The sequence below is a fragment of the Anomaloglossus baeobatrachus genome, chromosome 2 (genome assembly GCF_048569485.1).
Source record: "Anomaloglossus baeobatrachus isolate aAnoBae1 chromosome 2, aAnoBae1.hap1, whole genome shotgun sequence".
NCBI classification, from domain to species: Eukaryota; Metazoa; Chordata; class Amphibia; order Anura; family Aromobatidae; genus Anomaloglossus; species Anomaloglossus baeobatrachus.
This window is the reverse complement of record NC_134354.1, coordinates 731,667,811-731,683,444: the sequence shown is the minus strand read 5'-3', so window position 1 is coordinate 731,683,444 and position 15,634 is coordinate 731,667,811. Positions and strand designations below refer to the sequence as shown.

The following is a 15,634-nucleotide window of genomic DNA, read 5'->3' as shown; positions in this document are numbered from 1 at the left end:
CTGCCCTGTGATAGTCTCAGTGTTCTGTTTAATGCACAGATAGCATCATGAAGACCAAGGAACACAACAGGCAGGTCCGTGATACTGTTGTGGAGAAGTTTAAAGCCGGATTTGGTTTCAAAAAGATTTCCAAAACTTTAAACATCCCAAGGAGCACTGTGCAAGTGATCATATTGAAATGGAAGGAGTATCCTACCACTGCAAATCTACCAAGACCTGGCCGCCCATCCAAACTTTCATATCAAACAAGAGGCTCATGATCACTCTGGATGAACTGCAGAGATCTACAGCTGAATTGGGAGAGTCTTTCCATAGGACAACAATCAGTCGTACACTGCACAAATCTGGCCTTTATGGAAGAGTGGCAAGTAGAAAGACATTTCTCAAAGATATCTATAAAAAGTGTTGTTTAAAGTTTGCCACAATGCCACCTGGGAGACACCAAACATGTGGAAGAAGGTGCTCTGGTCAGATGAAACCAAAATCGAACTATTTGGGCACAATGACAAACGATATGTTTGGCGTAAAAGCAACACAGCTCATCACCCTGAACACACCATCCCCATTGTCAAACATGGTGGTGGCAGCATCATGGTTTGGCCTGCTTTTCTTCAGCAGGGACAGGAAAGATGGTTACAATTGATGGGAAGACGGATGGAGACAAATACAGGACCATTCTTGAAGAAAACTTGTTGGAGTCTGTAAAAGACCTGAGACTGGGACGGAGATTTGTCTTCCAACAAGACAATGTTTCCAAACATAAAGCAAAATCTACAAAAAACTGCTGTTCACAAACGCTCTCCATCCAACCTCACTCAGCTCCAGCTGTTTGCAAAGGACGAATGGGCAAGAATTTCAGTCTCTTGATGTGCAAAACTGATAGACACATACCCCAAGCGACTTGCAGCTGTAATCGCAGCAAAAGGTGGCGCTACAAAGTATTAACTTAAAGGGGACGAATAATATTGAACGCCCCAATTTTCAGTTATTTATTTTTTAAATAAGTTTAAAATAAGCAAAAAATTTTTTTCAACTTCACAATTGTGCCCCACTTGTTGTTGATTCTTCACTATAACATTACATATTTTATCTTTATGTTTGAAGGCTGAAATGTGGGAAAAAGTTGAAAAATTCAAGGGGGCCGAATACTTTCGCAAGGGACTGTATGTTCACATTAAATATGATGAATGGTAAGTTCCCTGGTTGTCTAGGGTATTGAACATGTACATTGTAAGTTCCCAGGTGGATCAGATCAATGAATGGTGAAGTCTCAGGAGACAGTACGTGTGTATAACTATGAGGTAGTATCCACACCTTCTTCATTACGAAGACCACCCCAACCTGCTTGCTCCTTAAAATCCTGTCCTTGAGACCCCCTTGTTCTGTTGCCTAGTTTTCCACATTCGACATCAACGCCAGTTTCAAACAAGCATATAACTGGCCAATTGTGTAATCATATTATGGAGGAAAGTCCATGCAGATCTACAAACCAAACTTTTCATACAGCTCTATGATGTAACAAGAAACAATGGGATGAAACTATAAGGAAGGAGATTCACATTAGACACTAGGAAAAACCTTCTGACAGTGAGGGCAGTCAGAGAGTGGAACAGGCGACCGCGGTAGGTAGTGAGCTCTCCAGCAATGGAAATCTCCAAGCAGAACCTGGATAAACATGTAGCTGGGATAAGTTAGGAAAACCTGCACTCGCAGGGTGTTGGACTCGGTGGCCATTGAACAAATTGATGTACTACGTTCTGGACAGATTTTTTCATTATTTAGTTTTTTCCATCTTCATCCATAAGTGTTGTAACATTAATTGTAAATCCACAACATTCACTATTGTGGTTCATGGTCCAAACTGGGGATCCTATATCCGATCTCCTGCCCTGGTTAACAAAGCATGTGTCCCAGATATTTGAGATTATGAAAAATGCATATTTAGACTTTATTTCCTAGGTATCAGATGATCTTACATTCGACACAACTAGTGGGAGAAATAAGAATGGCAAATTATCTGCACGTGCATCTTCTCTGTTTCCCACCAACAATGACCTCTGCAGCTGGAGCAATACTAACCCATACTAAAGCTAAAATCTACAAACAGGGCTGTACTGCTGGAATAGCCATTAGTACATAATACCATGAACTCCAATAACTAATGAAACCCGAAGCTAGTACAATTTGTGCTAATAGACAATTGTCTCTCGAATATCCTCACCAGATGCACCAATCAGTGGATGACCATGAATTACTATAATTGAGGTAATAAAGCTATGTACTGGCCAATAAACTCTTATGGTAGGAATGGTTTAGATATATTTTGCTTCTTTGGATACTTTTATGGAAAGTTTTTGTCTGGAATTTGAAAATACTCTTCTGCACCATGTTTGATGCAAGGTAGACTTCAATGGAAAAACCTAAACGTGGCCATACACATTAGGTGAATATTGGTCCAATCCATCAATTTCAGTAGGACCATATAATATGTACTTTCTCCCTATGGCAAATGTTGGTAGATGATGAGAGATAAGCCACCTCAGAGGTGTCTTTCAGACAACTTCACACTGCCAGTAGGCCTAATATTAGGCTCTTTTACACATGGACATTACCATCGATAGACTGAAACAGACACTATTTGTTTTACTAGAAGCATTTTCTGCTCTTGGACTGAACTGTGCAAAGCTCATTGTAAAAGGAGGAGGAGGTGAGCTTTGACCACCAGCTATTTTGAACTATGGATTTTTTATCGCATTCTACTCACTCCGTATTACTCGCTGTGTGTGCTGACCCATTGGGAATACTCTGATCGCCCCAATAAATCTGAAAAACATGCTAAAAATGTTTTGGCGTTACATAAAAGTAGTGCCATAATATCTCTGCTAGTATCCCCCCCATAGTAACTTGGAATATTCCACTGGTTTACCAACCAAAGTATACATTTATACTTTCTATAAGGAAATGTTAGCACTACAGAAAGTATGGCAGTAACTCGAAATAGACCCACAAACACTTTCCCATGCAAGAGATTTTGACTATTCAGCAAAGTACTTCGATCCTCCAACCCAACTCAATTTGATGTCTACTCTTTGAGAAAGCGCAAAAACATTATATGAAGTGTATTTCCTGACACATACACTAAACACTGCAAAAACAGCTCAAGCCCGTCCTGTGTAACACATACTCAATCAGAACACTTCGCAATCAAACATTTGTTTTTTCAGAAAGCCAATTTAATGCTAATGTTGATATTGGAGTAGTAGGCATGCAATTTGGCCGTTGAGGTTTTCAACATGTTCTACCAAAACTATGGATATTCGCCCGGTACATATTTTGTTGGCTGCCTGGACAGCTCTTGACAGACTTCTCAAATGACTAAAATATGGAGGCTCAGTTCCTCTCATTATGGCCATGTGCCCTTTGCCCAAATCAGAAAAAAAAAACAGAACAGAAGGAAATTGAGTCACCCGGTAATATGAGTATATTTTACTAATATTGGACTTGCATGACAATAAAGAAACTTACAAACCATCTCTGTTTCCATCTGTCGGCCTTTCCTCACTATGCTACGAAGGCAAAATCAACACACTGCGTTATTCAAAACTCATATATTCATGTAGTAATTGTCCGCTGAACAGCTTGTCTAAAAATGAAACACGCTAAGTTCTTTTCAGAATGTCTAAATTCTTAAAGTGCTTCTATCATAAAGACATAATATGATGTAAAATTGAATGGCATCTACTCCACTATTTCTTGGAAATGTAGGTTGAAGATGTATGGTTGGTTCAAAAATGCAAATGGCCTGTTAAGAGAAGAAGAATTGAACTCTAGTGCTACCTAATGGAAGTAACAATCCTAAAACTCAAAATGGATCATTTAACAAGCCTTGCCGCAGTAAAAGCCAAATCAGACACTATTGGCAGACAAGTGTTCCGGGGTGTTTGCCACTCGTTAGTGCAAAGCAAGAAGTCAGATTTGGATACATGGGAAGCCTCCGAGTGTATCCTCGTGCAGAGTGACATCCCAATGTCAGTTGTTTTTCAGTTGTGTGTTCAGAGAGGAAGAGGACTAGAACCCTAGAGCTACCTACTTGAAGTAGCAATCCAAAAAGTCAAAATGGATCGTTTAACGAGCCTTGCCACATGACTTAGAGTAAAAGCCAAACCTGACACTATTAGCATACAAGTGTTTCAGGGTGTTTGCCAATCATTAGTGCAAAGCAAGAAGTCAGAATTGGATACATGAGACCTCTGAGTGGATTCTTGTGCAGAGTTGCATCCTGATGTGAGGTGTTTTTAGATCATGCAATGCTCCTCAGGAAAATTAAGAATACAAATTGTTCAGAGAGGAAGCGAACTAGAGCCCTAGCGCTAACTACTGGAAGTAGGAATCCTAAAAAGTCAAAATGGACCGTTTATCAAACCTTGCCACATGACTTAGGGTAAAAGTCAAATCAGACACTATTGGCAGACAAGTGTTCCAAGGTGTTTGCCACTCATTAGTGCAAAGCAAGAAGTGAGATTTGGATAGATGAGAGGCTTCTGAGTGGAGAGTGACATCCCGGTGTGAGCTGTTTTTTAGTTCATGCAATGCTCCTAAGTATGCAAATTGTCTGTTCAGAAAGGAAAAGGACTAGAACCCTAGTGGCATCTATTGGAAGTAGCAATCCTAACAGTCAATATCGACTCTTTAACAAACCTTGCCACATGACTTCGTTATGACATGAGAAATCCCTTTGACTGGATAGTATTTTTAGGCTGCCACCCCCCAGAAGATACTGTATATATGTACTGTATATACAGTTAGGTCCAGAAATATTTGGACAGTGACACAAGTTTTGTTATTTTAGCTGTTTACAAAAACATGTTCAGAAATACAATTATATATATATAATATGGGCTGAAAGTGCACACTCCCAGCTGCAATATGAGAGTTTTCACATCCAAATCGGAGAAAGGGTTTAGGAATCTTAGCTCTGTAATGCATAGCCTCCTCTTTTTCAAGGGACCAAAAGTAATTGGACAAGGGACTCTAAAGGCTGCAATTAACTCTGAAGGCGTCTCCCTCGTTAACCTGTAATCAATGAAGTAGTTAAAAGGTCTGGGGTTGATTACAGGTGTGTGGTTTTGCATTTGGAAGCTGTTGCTTTGACCAGACAACATGCGGTCTAAGGAACTCTCAATTGAGGTGAAGCAGAACATCCTGAGGCTGAAAAAAAGGAAAAAATCCATCAGAGAGATAGCAGACATGCTTGGAGTAGCAAAATCAACAGTCGGGTACATTCTGAGAAAAAAGGAATTGACTGGTGAGCTTGGGAACTCAAAAAGGCCTGGGCGTCCACAGATGACAACAGTGGTGGATGATCGCCGCATACTTTCTTTGGTGAAGAAGAACCCGTTCACAACATCAACTGAAGTCCAGAACACTCTCAGTAAAGTAGGTGTATCTGTCTCTAAGTCAACTGTAAAGAGAAGACTCCATGAAAGTAAATACAAAGGGTTCACATCTAGATGCAAACCATTCATCAATTCCAAAAATAGACAGGCCAGAGTTAAATTTGCTGAAAAACACCTCATGAAGCCAGCTCAGTTCTGGAAAAGTATTCTATGGACAGATGAGACCAAGATCAACCTGTACCAGAATGATGGGAAGAAAAAAGTTTGGAGAAGAAAGGGAACGGCACATGATCCAAGGCACACCACATCCTCTGTAAAACATGGTGGAGGCAACGTGATGGCATGGGCATGCATGGCTTTCAATGGCACTGGGTCACTTGTGTTTATTGATGACATAACAGCAGACAAGAGTAGCCGGATGAATTCTGAAGTGTACCGGGATATAATTTCAGCCCAGATTCAGCCAAATGCCGCAAAGTTGATCGGACGGCGCTTCATAGTACAGATGGACAATGACCCCAAGCATACAGCCAAAGCTACCCAGGAGTTCATGAGTGCAAAAAAGTGGAACATTCTGCAATGGCCAAGTCAATCACCAGATCTTAACCCAATTGAGCATGCATTTCACTTGCTCAAATCCAGACTTAAGATGGAAAGACCCACAAACAAGCAAGACCTGAAGGCTGCGGCTGTAAAGGCCTGGCAAAGCATTAAGAAGGAGGAAACCCAGCGTTTGGTGATGTCCATGGGTTCCAGACTTAAGGCAGTGATTGCCTCCAAAGGATTCGCAACAAAATATTGAAAATAAAAATATTTTTTTTGGGTTTGATTTATTTGTCCAATTACTTTTGACCTCCTAAAATGTGGAGTGTTTGTAAAGAAATGTGTACAATTCCTACAATTTCTATCAGATATTTTTGTTCAAACCTTCAAATTAAACGTTACAATCTGCACTTGAATTCTGTTGTAGAGGTTTCATTTCAAATCCAATGTGGTGGCATGCAGAGCCCAACTCGCCAAAATTGTGTCACTGTCCAAATATTTCTGGACCTAACTGTATATATATATATATATATATATATATATATATACAGTACAGACCAAAAGTTTGGACACACCTTCTCATTCAAAGAGTTTTCTTTATTTTCAGGACTCTGAAAATTGTAGATTCACATTGAAGGCATCAAAACCATGAATTAAAACATGTGGAATGAAATACTTAAAAAAGTGTGAAACAACTGATAATATGTGTTATATTCTAGGTTCTTCAAAGTAGCCAACTTTTGCGTTCATTACCACTCTTGCCATTCTCTTGCTGAGCTTCAAGAGGTAGTCACCAGAAATGGTTTTCCAACATTCTTGAAGGAGTTCCCAGAGATGCTTAGCACTTGTTGGCCCTTTTGCCTTCACTCTGTGGTCCAGCTCACCCCAAAACATCTCGATTGGGTTCAGGTCTGGTGACTGTGGAGGCCAGGTCATCTGGCGTAGCACACCATCACTCTCCTTCTTCGTCAAATAGCCCTTACACAGCCTGGAGTTGTGTTTGGGGTCATTGTCCTGTTGAAAAATAAATGATGGTCCAACTAAACGCAAATCGGATGGAATAGCATACCGCTGCAAGATGCTGTGGTAGGCATGCTGGTTCTGTATGCCTTCAATTTTGAATAAATCCCCAACAGTGCCACCAGCAAAGCACGCCAACACCATCACACCTCCTCCTCCATGCTTCACGGTGGGAACCAGCCATGTAGAGTCCATCCGTTCACCTTTTCTACAAAGACACGGTGGTTGGATCCAAAGATCTCAAATTTGGACTCATCAGACCAAAGCAAAGATTTCCACTGGTCTAATGTCCATTCCTTGTGTTCTTTAGCCCAAACAAGTCTCTTCTGCTTGTTGCCTGTCCTTAGTAGTGGTTTCCTAGAAGCTATTTTACCATGAAGGCCTGCTGCACAAAGCCTCCTCTTAACAGTTGTTCTAGAGATGAGAAGGTGTGCCCAAACTTTTGCTCTGTACTGTATATATATATATATATATATATATATATGTATATATATATATATATATTTATTTATTTTTTATTATATAGTCATCACTGATGGACACCTGTCATGTTAAATATGGTGTCTGACCTGCCAGGGAGCAAGATATAGAGCAGAAGGAGCTGCAAGGATTTATATACATATCTGTGGGAAAAGAGTCAGTGTAACTTGTATTTTATTTATTTAAATATCTGCTCTATTATTAGGAGTCCAGTGGGCAGTCTTCTATAGTGAATGACTAACTTCCTGTGTAACTATGGATAGAAAGATACCTGTCAATCACTAAGGAGGACTACTTACTGGACTCCTAATGATGAAAAAAGCATAAATAAAATACAAGTTGTATTGATACTAGCTGTAGTATCCGGCGTTGCCCGGGATAGTAACTGTCTCTCTGTTTCTCTCCCAGTTTCTGTCTGTCTCTCTTTCCCTGTCTGTGTCTGTCTCTTTGTCTGTGTCTGTCTCTTTGTCTGTGTCTGTCTCTTTGTCTGTGTCTGTCTCTGTCTCTTTGTCTGTTTCTTTGTCTGTCTGTCTCTTTCCCTGTCTCTGTCTCTCTTTCCCTGTCTGTCTCTTTCCCTGTCTGTCTCTTTCCCTGTCTGTCTCTTTCCCTGTCTGTCTCTTTCCCTGTCTGTCTCTTTCCCTGTCTGTCTCTTTCTCTGTCTGTTTCTTTCCCTGTCTGTTTCTTACCCTGGCTGCATTGTGACATGCCAACATTCCATTCAAGGGCATACCTGTGCATTCTCCTGAAGTTCTGGCTGCATTGTGGCTCCCAGCTCCATTGACTTTAATGGAGGCAGGTTTTTTGGCGAATAACTGTAAAGCGCAGGGTTAAAATTCCCTCTCAAAACATAGTCTATGACATTCCCTGGGTCAAATGGAGTCTTTGCAAAATTTTGTGATTGTACATGCGACAGTACGAATTCCTTTAGCAGAGATACATACACTCACACACACACATACATACACTCAGCTTTATATATTAGATATCTGTTCTACAACATGATGCCTGTAGATCGGATTGCTGCTCAACATGGAAGACTCCCTTTAACAACTAATACATTCAGCATCACATTTCCCTATATCTATAGAGGCTATTTCCCAGAAATTAAATTTTTGCCAAATTTTGGCCGTTCTCATGACTCGCTATACAAAACCCATGTACATGAAAGAATAATTATTGAGCCGGTATGTAACGATAACAGTGCCTCGCTCCCACGGTAAAACGGTAATCAATTATTAAAGAAGTAAACCAGGTCCATTATGATGGCCGCTATGTTTAGGATTGATGAAGGCAGATGGTGATGAGACATGGGCTGGAATATTCATTTTTTTGCACTTAGGTCTTGTTTACACAAGATATGTGCACTTTGCATTCGGTATCTTGTAACCAAACTAGGAGCAGATCCCACAATGAGGAACAAAGGAAGATACTTCCAAAAGGAAGGCTTGGGAATCTTCTCCTGGCTCCCTCTTTTGGAATTCTTTCTTGCCTGTGGACATACTGTATATGAGTTTCTTTTAGCTAGTAACATTATTGCTATATATTCCCAGGGAAAATTATGTCCTATTCCTGTTCTCTAGTGACAGTGGTATCCTGGGGTGCTTTTATATTTCAGAATGTTATATTAATGCAGAGACCCAAAAAAGTCATATGTCCGGCTGATGAGATGAGAACAGACTCTCAGACAGTGCAGTCAACTGATAAGAAGTTTTCTTTCAGTCTGTCTTTCCTTATGGAACTAATCCCACTAATAAGAACATCTGCTGGTTGTTTAAAAGCCTTTTCAGAAGAGTGTGTGTGCACTTTAACGATTGTGACATCCGTGATTGTGGAATATAAACAAAATCCAATTAATGGATAATAGAGTGCTCACGAGAGTGTCTTTTATGTCTTCCCCGTGTTGAGTGAATTCTCCGACCTGCTACTTGGAAGCTGTGAACCTCAAATATTAAGTAAGACTAGACTGAAAACTTGCCAAAACTTTAACTTTTACCTATAATAATTTTAACAATCCAGCCCCAACATATCCCGCTGCACTTTACACTTAAGCTGGGACATCTACAATAAAGACATTACAGAGTAACATGTAACGTAAAGGTTATAGGAGGAGTGAGGGGCCTGCTCACCAGATTACTATCTATAACAAAATAGTGGAGACAGAATAGGTAAAAACCTCTTGTCATGTATTGTTCAGCCTTCATTATACTAAATTGGGGTTTTCATATCAAGCTACATGATCCGGTCATCAACCAGTATCTAAAGCCTGCTTTACACGTTACAATTTCGCATACGATATCGTATGCGATTTGCAACGCCCCCATCGTATGTGCAGCACGTTCAATTTGTTGAACGTGTCGCACAAACGATTAAACCCCGTGACACGTACTTACCTTCCATACGACCTCGATGTGGGCAACGAACGTCCACTTCCTGGAGTGGGAGGGACGTTTGGCGTCACATCGACGTTACGCGGCAGCCGGCCAATAGAAGCGGAGGGGCGGAGCTGAGCAGGACGTAAACATCCCGCCCACCTCCTTCCTTCCGCATTGTGGGCCGGGAGCCGCAGGAGGCAGGTGAGATCTGCTCATCGTTCCCGGGGTGTCACACACTGCGATGTGCGCTACCCCGGGTACGATGAACAACCTGACGTTCAATTCGTCAGGAATGAACGACATGCATGCGATGAACGGTTTTTCATTCAATCGCAATTGCACGTCGCTGTCACACGCTACAACATACCTTACGATGCCGGATGTGCGTCACTTACGACGTGACCCCGCCGACACATCGTAAGATATCTTGTAGCGTGTAAAGCGGGCTTAAGTGCAGTTACCACGTGTTGTTGGGTTCAGAGGATGTGGACACAGATGAATGACAGTAATAAATTAGTTTAGAGAAGTGTTTTTGGAGCATGCTTAAAAATGTGGGGGGCTAGGTATTATTGGATTATCCAAGGTAGTGAATTCCAGAAGGCTGGCGCAGCACAAGAGAAATCTTGAAGACGGAAGTGGTAGGTTTGAATTATGGAGGATGTTAGTGTTAGATCAGTTGAAGAATGGAGAGCATGGATAGGGTGATAGACAGAGATGATGGAGGAACCATAGGGTGGTGCAGAACTATCGAAAGCATTGTGGGTGAGAAAGATAAGTTTATATTAAACTTTGCAGAAGATGGGTAACCAGTGCAATGACTGCACGAGGTAGAGGCATCGGTGTAGTGGCTGAACAGAAATATGACCCTGGCTGCCATATACAGGATGGATTCGAGAGTTGAAAGTGTGTTAGTAAGAGGGAAACAGATAAGTAGAAAGTTTCAGTAGTCCAGACAAGAATGAATAAGAGTGAGAGTAAGAGCTTGTGCAGTTTAAAAGGTAAAAAAAGATCTCGAGATGTTTTTAAAGTGTAGGTGTCACAAGTGCATCACTGTCTGATGAGATCTTGGGGGAATCTGGGATCAGAAGGTCACAGCATATTGTGGATCACAGATCTGCTCGGCATTTACCCTGAGTTAGAGCGTATTTAACTCCATCAGGTACTGAAAAGGTTCATTTGTATCCTGTAGTGATCTAACAGGTAGTTGTAACCTCAGCTACAGCCACTCCCTTCTGCTATAAATATCCACTCCTCACTCTTCTCTATGCCGGCTATAGCTCATACTTAAGCTGACTATGCGGAAGGAGCTTGTCGCTGCATAGCTGTGAGGAGAGGAGGTGTAGGGAATCAGCCCTGGTAGGCAACGGCAAAAAAGTCAGTCCCAAAAGTCAGTGTTTTATTCACACTGATAACAAATATAAATGCAGTGTCTTACTTCAGGCCAGACAGGAATGCAGTAGAAAAGTCCACCGTGACAAACAGCTTAACCAAGGTCCCAGACGTGTCAGTCCATTCAGATAAGGTTTTCCCACAAGACTGCTTCAGCTTTCTCGCCCAACTACCCAACCCCACTGAGAAGTTCTGGTTGCCTATTTATGCTGTGCTAATCATGCAGCTGGGCACATACACTCCTGATTCATTAAGAGGCGTACAACCCTTAATGAATCAGGAGCGTTGGATAAGTGGCGCGCGCTGCTATGTACGCCTTGCCAAAAATCTTACTCCAGTCTTTGCTAGGGGACAATTTGTGCTGTAATGAATGCCACTGCTTGTCATGAATTTGATGATCAGCGGTCACCACGCCCCATGTCCCTCTCAGATCCACCCACTTTGTTTGAGCCGGAGGAAAATGCTGTGGGAATGCCAAAAGCTGCCACATTTTAATGCACCCTCAAGTTGCGCCAAAATGTTCTGACTTCTCAAAGCTTTTTACATAAGAATACTGATGTCAAAATTTTGATAAATCAGGCACTATGTTTTTTTGACCGAGCTAAAAGTGGATTACAGCTGGAATAGAGGCAAATGGAAGGCATCTAAGAATATTTCTGTCCCCATTTAAATGTACAGATCCTGTACTGGATCATTTTATTTCCATTTCTGTTTACAAAACAGACCCCCCCCCCCCAAAAAAAAATGCAGGAACTATGACTATAGTTTTAAAACCACTTATTCACATTAACCAATTATTTCATCCAACCTCCCACAACACAAAAAACCTTGGCTCGGCCATTGCTCCATGAAAGTCGCTGACAGACTCGTTTGGCAGAAGCTCATCACCAGGGAGAATAAAAGGATATGCCGCTGAAGGTCAACATGACAGATCCTTCTCTCCCCTCATCAGCTGGTATATTGGTGGATTTTGCCAAGTCCAATCTGTTTGGTGACCCAGAGTTGGACAAATATAATTATACTAGCACCCGGCATTGCCCGGGATAGTAACTGTCTCTCTGTTTCTCTCCCAGTCTGTCAGCTCCCTCTCTGTCTGTCTATCTCTTTCCCTGTCTGTCTCTTTCCCTGTCTGTCTCTTTCCCTGTCTGTCTCTTTGTCTGTTTCTTTGTCTGTCTGTTTCCCTGTCTCTGTCTCTCTTTCCCTGTCTCTGTCTCTCTGTCTCTTTCCCTGTCTCTTTGTCTGTCTGTCTCTTTCCTTGTCTGTCTCTATCTGCCGTCTCTTTTCCTGTCTGTCTCTTTCCCTGGCTGCATTATGACACACCAACATTCCATTCAAGGGTGTGGCTGCGCATTCTTCTGAAGTTCTGGCTGCATTGCGGCTCCCAGCTCTATTGACTTCAATGGAGGCAGGTTTTTTGGCGAATAACTGTAAAGCGCAGGGTTATAATTTCCCCTCAAAACGTAGTCTATGACGCTCCCTTAGTCAAATGGAGTGTCTGTGCAAGATTTTGTGATTGTACATGCGACGGTGCGAATTCCTTTAGCGGACACACACACATAGACACACACACACAAACACATACACACACATACACTCAGCTTTATATATTAGATAGGCCCATCGAGGTCCATTAATGTGAGAGGAGATGGGTAATTGAGAATAGAAAGGGGGGAAAAAAGTGCCAAGCCCCTCTGTCCAGCATTGCAAAACCTATCACTATGATGAAGAAGCAATTTTAATCTTAGCTACGGGGCTTCACATATTTTTGTACACAAGTGTACCAGAAATAGAGAGAAAATAAGACTTTCCAAGGTCTATGGAAATTATTTTTGTGAGATCAGGATTATGACAGTGAGTGGCAGGTCTCTGCCTATGTGTGCCGTATGTATCAGTTGACAGGCTCCCTTTAAATACACATTTCAATAATAGTAATTTCATAGTAATAAATTTACTTTGTGATCACCACCGGTAACTGTAGTAATACCTGTCTTAATGATCGTGTCACATTAAGTTAATTACAAAAAGTGTCAATGAACCGTCTCAAACTCTTTTATGTGCCAGTCTTTCATCTCGTGGATAAGCGCAACATACAGTCTTACCATTTTTCAAATTAGTACGGGCCCCCGCTGAGCAGATGCCCAGAGATCACACCTCGGTACCTGCTCCTCCAACTTGGCCTTTGCCATAGTCAATTACCATTTACATGTCTGAAGTTCAGGGTCACTTACTCTATTGACTGGATTTGCCAATAACCTGAGATCATTAAAAAAATAGGTACTTGTGTGACTCAGGGGGCCTATTGAAAGCAACATTTCTTTTGTCACGAAAGCAAAGCCCATTATTCCCCGACAGACCTTGCCAATTAGTTTCATTCGCCAATGCCTGTCAGATGGGATTTAAACCCAGTATAAAGAGGGTCAGTCAGATGCTAATTTAGATACAACTGTGACAGTGCGGTGTTTGGGGAGCATGTCTTCAGGATTTAATGAAGCAAACAGCTTGGGTTTCTATGACCCTGTAGAGGTAATTAAAAAGCTTTGTGAAAAGCCGATCGTGGGAGCTGGCATTACAGAAATGGATAAAATAAGTTGTCATGCAATATGATGTTTTTTTTTATAAATAAATATATATATATATATATATATATATATATTTTACAATATGTAATAAATTAGACCTTTCTATAAGAAAAGGGCAGAAGAAGGTTGCACATAAATTCAATGGATGCTGCATTATAGATTAGTTATCTATAGTAGGTACCGTATTTTTCGGATTATAAGATGAACTTTTACTCCCAAAAATTTGGGAGGAAAATAAGAGGTGTGTCTTAAAATCCGAATATAGCTTACCGGGAGGTGGAGAATGAGCACTATGCTGGGTGCGATGCTGGCTGCGGTGGGGGTTGTGCAGCAGCTGTGCGGACGGCTGTGCAGGCTGCTGTGCGGGCTGTGGTGGCTGAGTGGAGCAGGGTGGAGTGGCGGGTGTCCCAGATGATCTGCCTTCAAATAATGGCGCCTGGAGTTGGCGCATACGCTGATGGAGCTCTCAGCTCAAGATGTCATCTCTGCACGCACCACCTCCAGCCCATTGATCTCCCAGCATCGGACTTAAAGAAAATGGCACCCGGAAGTGGTGCATGCGCAGATGAGATCTCGGCAATCTGCGCATGCGCTGACTCTGGGCGCCATTTCTTTGAAGCCCGCACCGCCGACAGAGCATCTGGAACACCCGCTGCACTGCCCGCCCTCCTTCACACAGCAAGCACAGCGTCTGCAGGCAGCAAAGCCCCCACCACTGCCAGCACAGCCCCCACCACAGCACCTGCAGCATCGCCTTAGGCTGGTTTCACACTACGTCTTTTTAACATCCGCTGAAAACGTTTTTTTAGCGGAAGTACGGATCCTGCTTTTACAGCAAATAACGTATGCAAACGCATATGTTATTTTGCAGGATCCTGCACTGGATGTTTAGGGGCGGGCATTGGAGTCATGTGATCGGGAGTGAGGGGAACTAGACTGGGAGGAGGCTTCTGACAGCTGCAGACGCTGGTAACCAAGGTAAACATCGGCCTTGGATACCCGATATTTATCTTGGTTACGAGTGTCTGCAGCTGCTAGGAGCAGGGCTGCCTGCACGCGTAACCAACGTAAACATCGGGTAACTAAGATAAGTGGTTACGCGATATTTACCTTGGTTACGAGTGTCCGCAGCTCTCAGGTGGGGGAGAGAGAGGGAGGGAGGAAGGGGGAAAGACAGATAGAGAGAGAGAGGGTGAGGGAGGGAGGAGGAGAGAGACAGATCACGCGAGACTGGTTCTGGGCATGCTCAGTACTTTCTGGGCATGCTCAGTACAAAAGCAGGATCCTGTCTATCAGCACGCCAGCGTTCACCTGCGTTTGCGTGCGTTATAGTCAGGATCCAGCAATTTGCAGTATTTGGACGGAGCTCAAAAACGCTACAAGTAGCGTTTTTGAAACATGTTAAAAAACTGCAAGTCACTGGATCCTCACTATAACGCAGGCAAACGCAGGTGAACGGATGTTAACGCGAGTCCATTGCAAATGCATTGAAATGAAAACGCATTTGCACTGGATCCGCTTGTCCGCTAAAATAACGTTTTCAACGGATGTTAAAAAGACGTAGTGTGAAACCAGCCTTACTCCAGCACCGCCCCTGCCTTCTAAGGACCACGCTCCAACACCGCTGCTGCCCCCCTCCGGTAAAAGACCACCGGAGTATAAGACAGACCCCATTTTCTTTTGTTACATTTTTTATCTCTAAATTTGGCATGTATCTTATAATCCGGTGTGTCTGATAAAACAAAAAATAAGGTATATCGTAAGGTTCATTAGTGAACTTAACATTTTGTGTCAATGCAAGTGTGGCCATTGCCCACATTAATGGGAAACACATTATTAATTACAGTGGATGCCA

The 15,634-nt window shown here is 42.3% G+C and overlaps 1 protein-coding gene across 1 annotated transcript in view; it reads right to left on the bottom strand.

Annotated features, from left to right (window-relative positions):
• Window positions 1-15,634, bottom strand: part of ATP8A2 (ATPase phospholipid transporting 8A2) — a 1,156,459-nt gene that overhangs the window by 147,033 nt on the left and 993,792 nt on the right. The window lies entirely within an intron of this gene.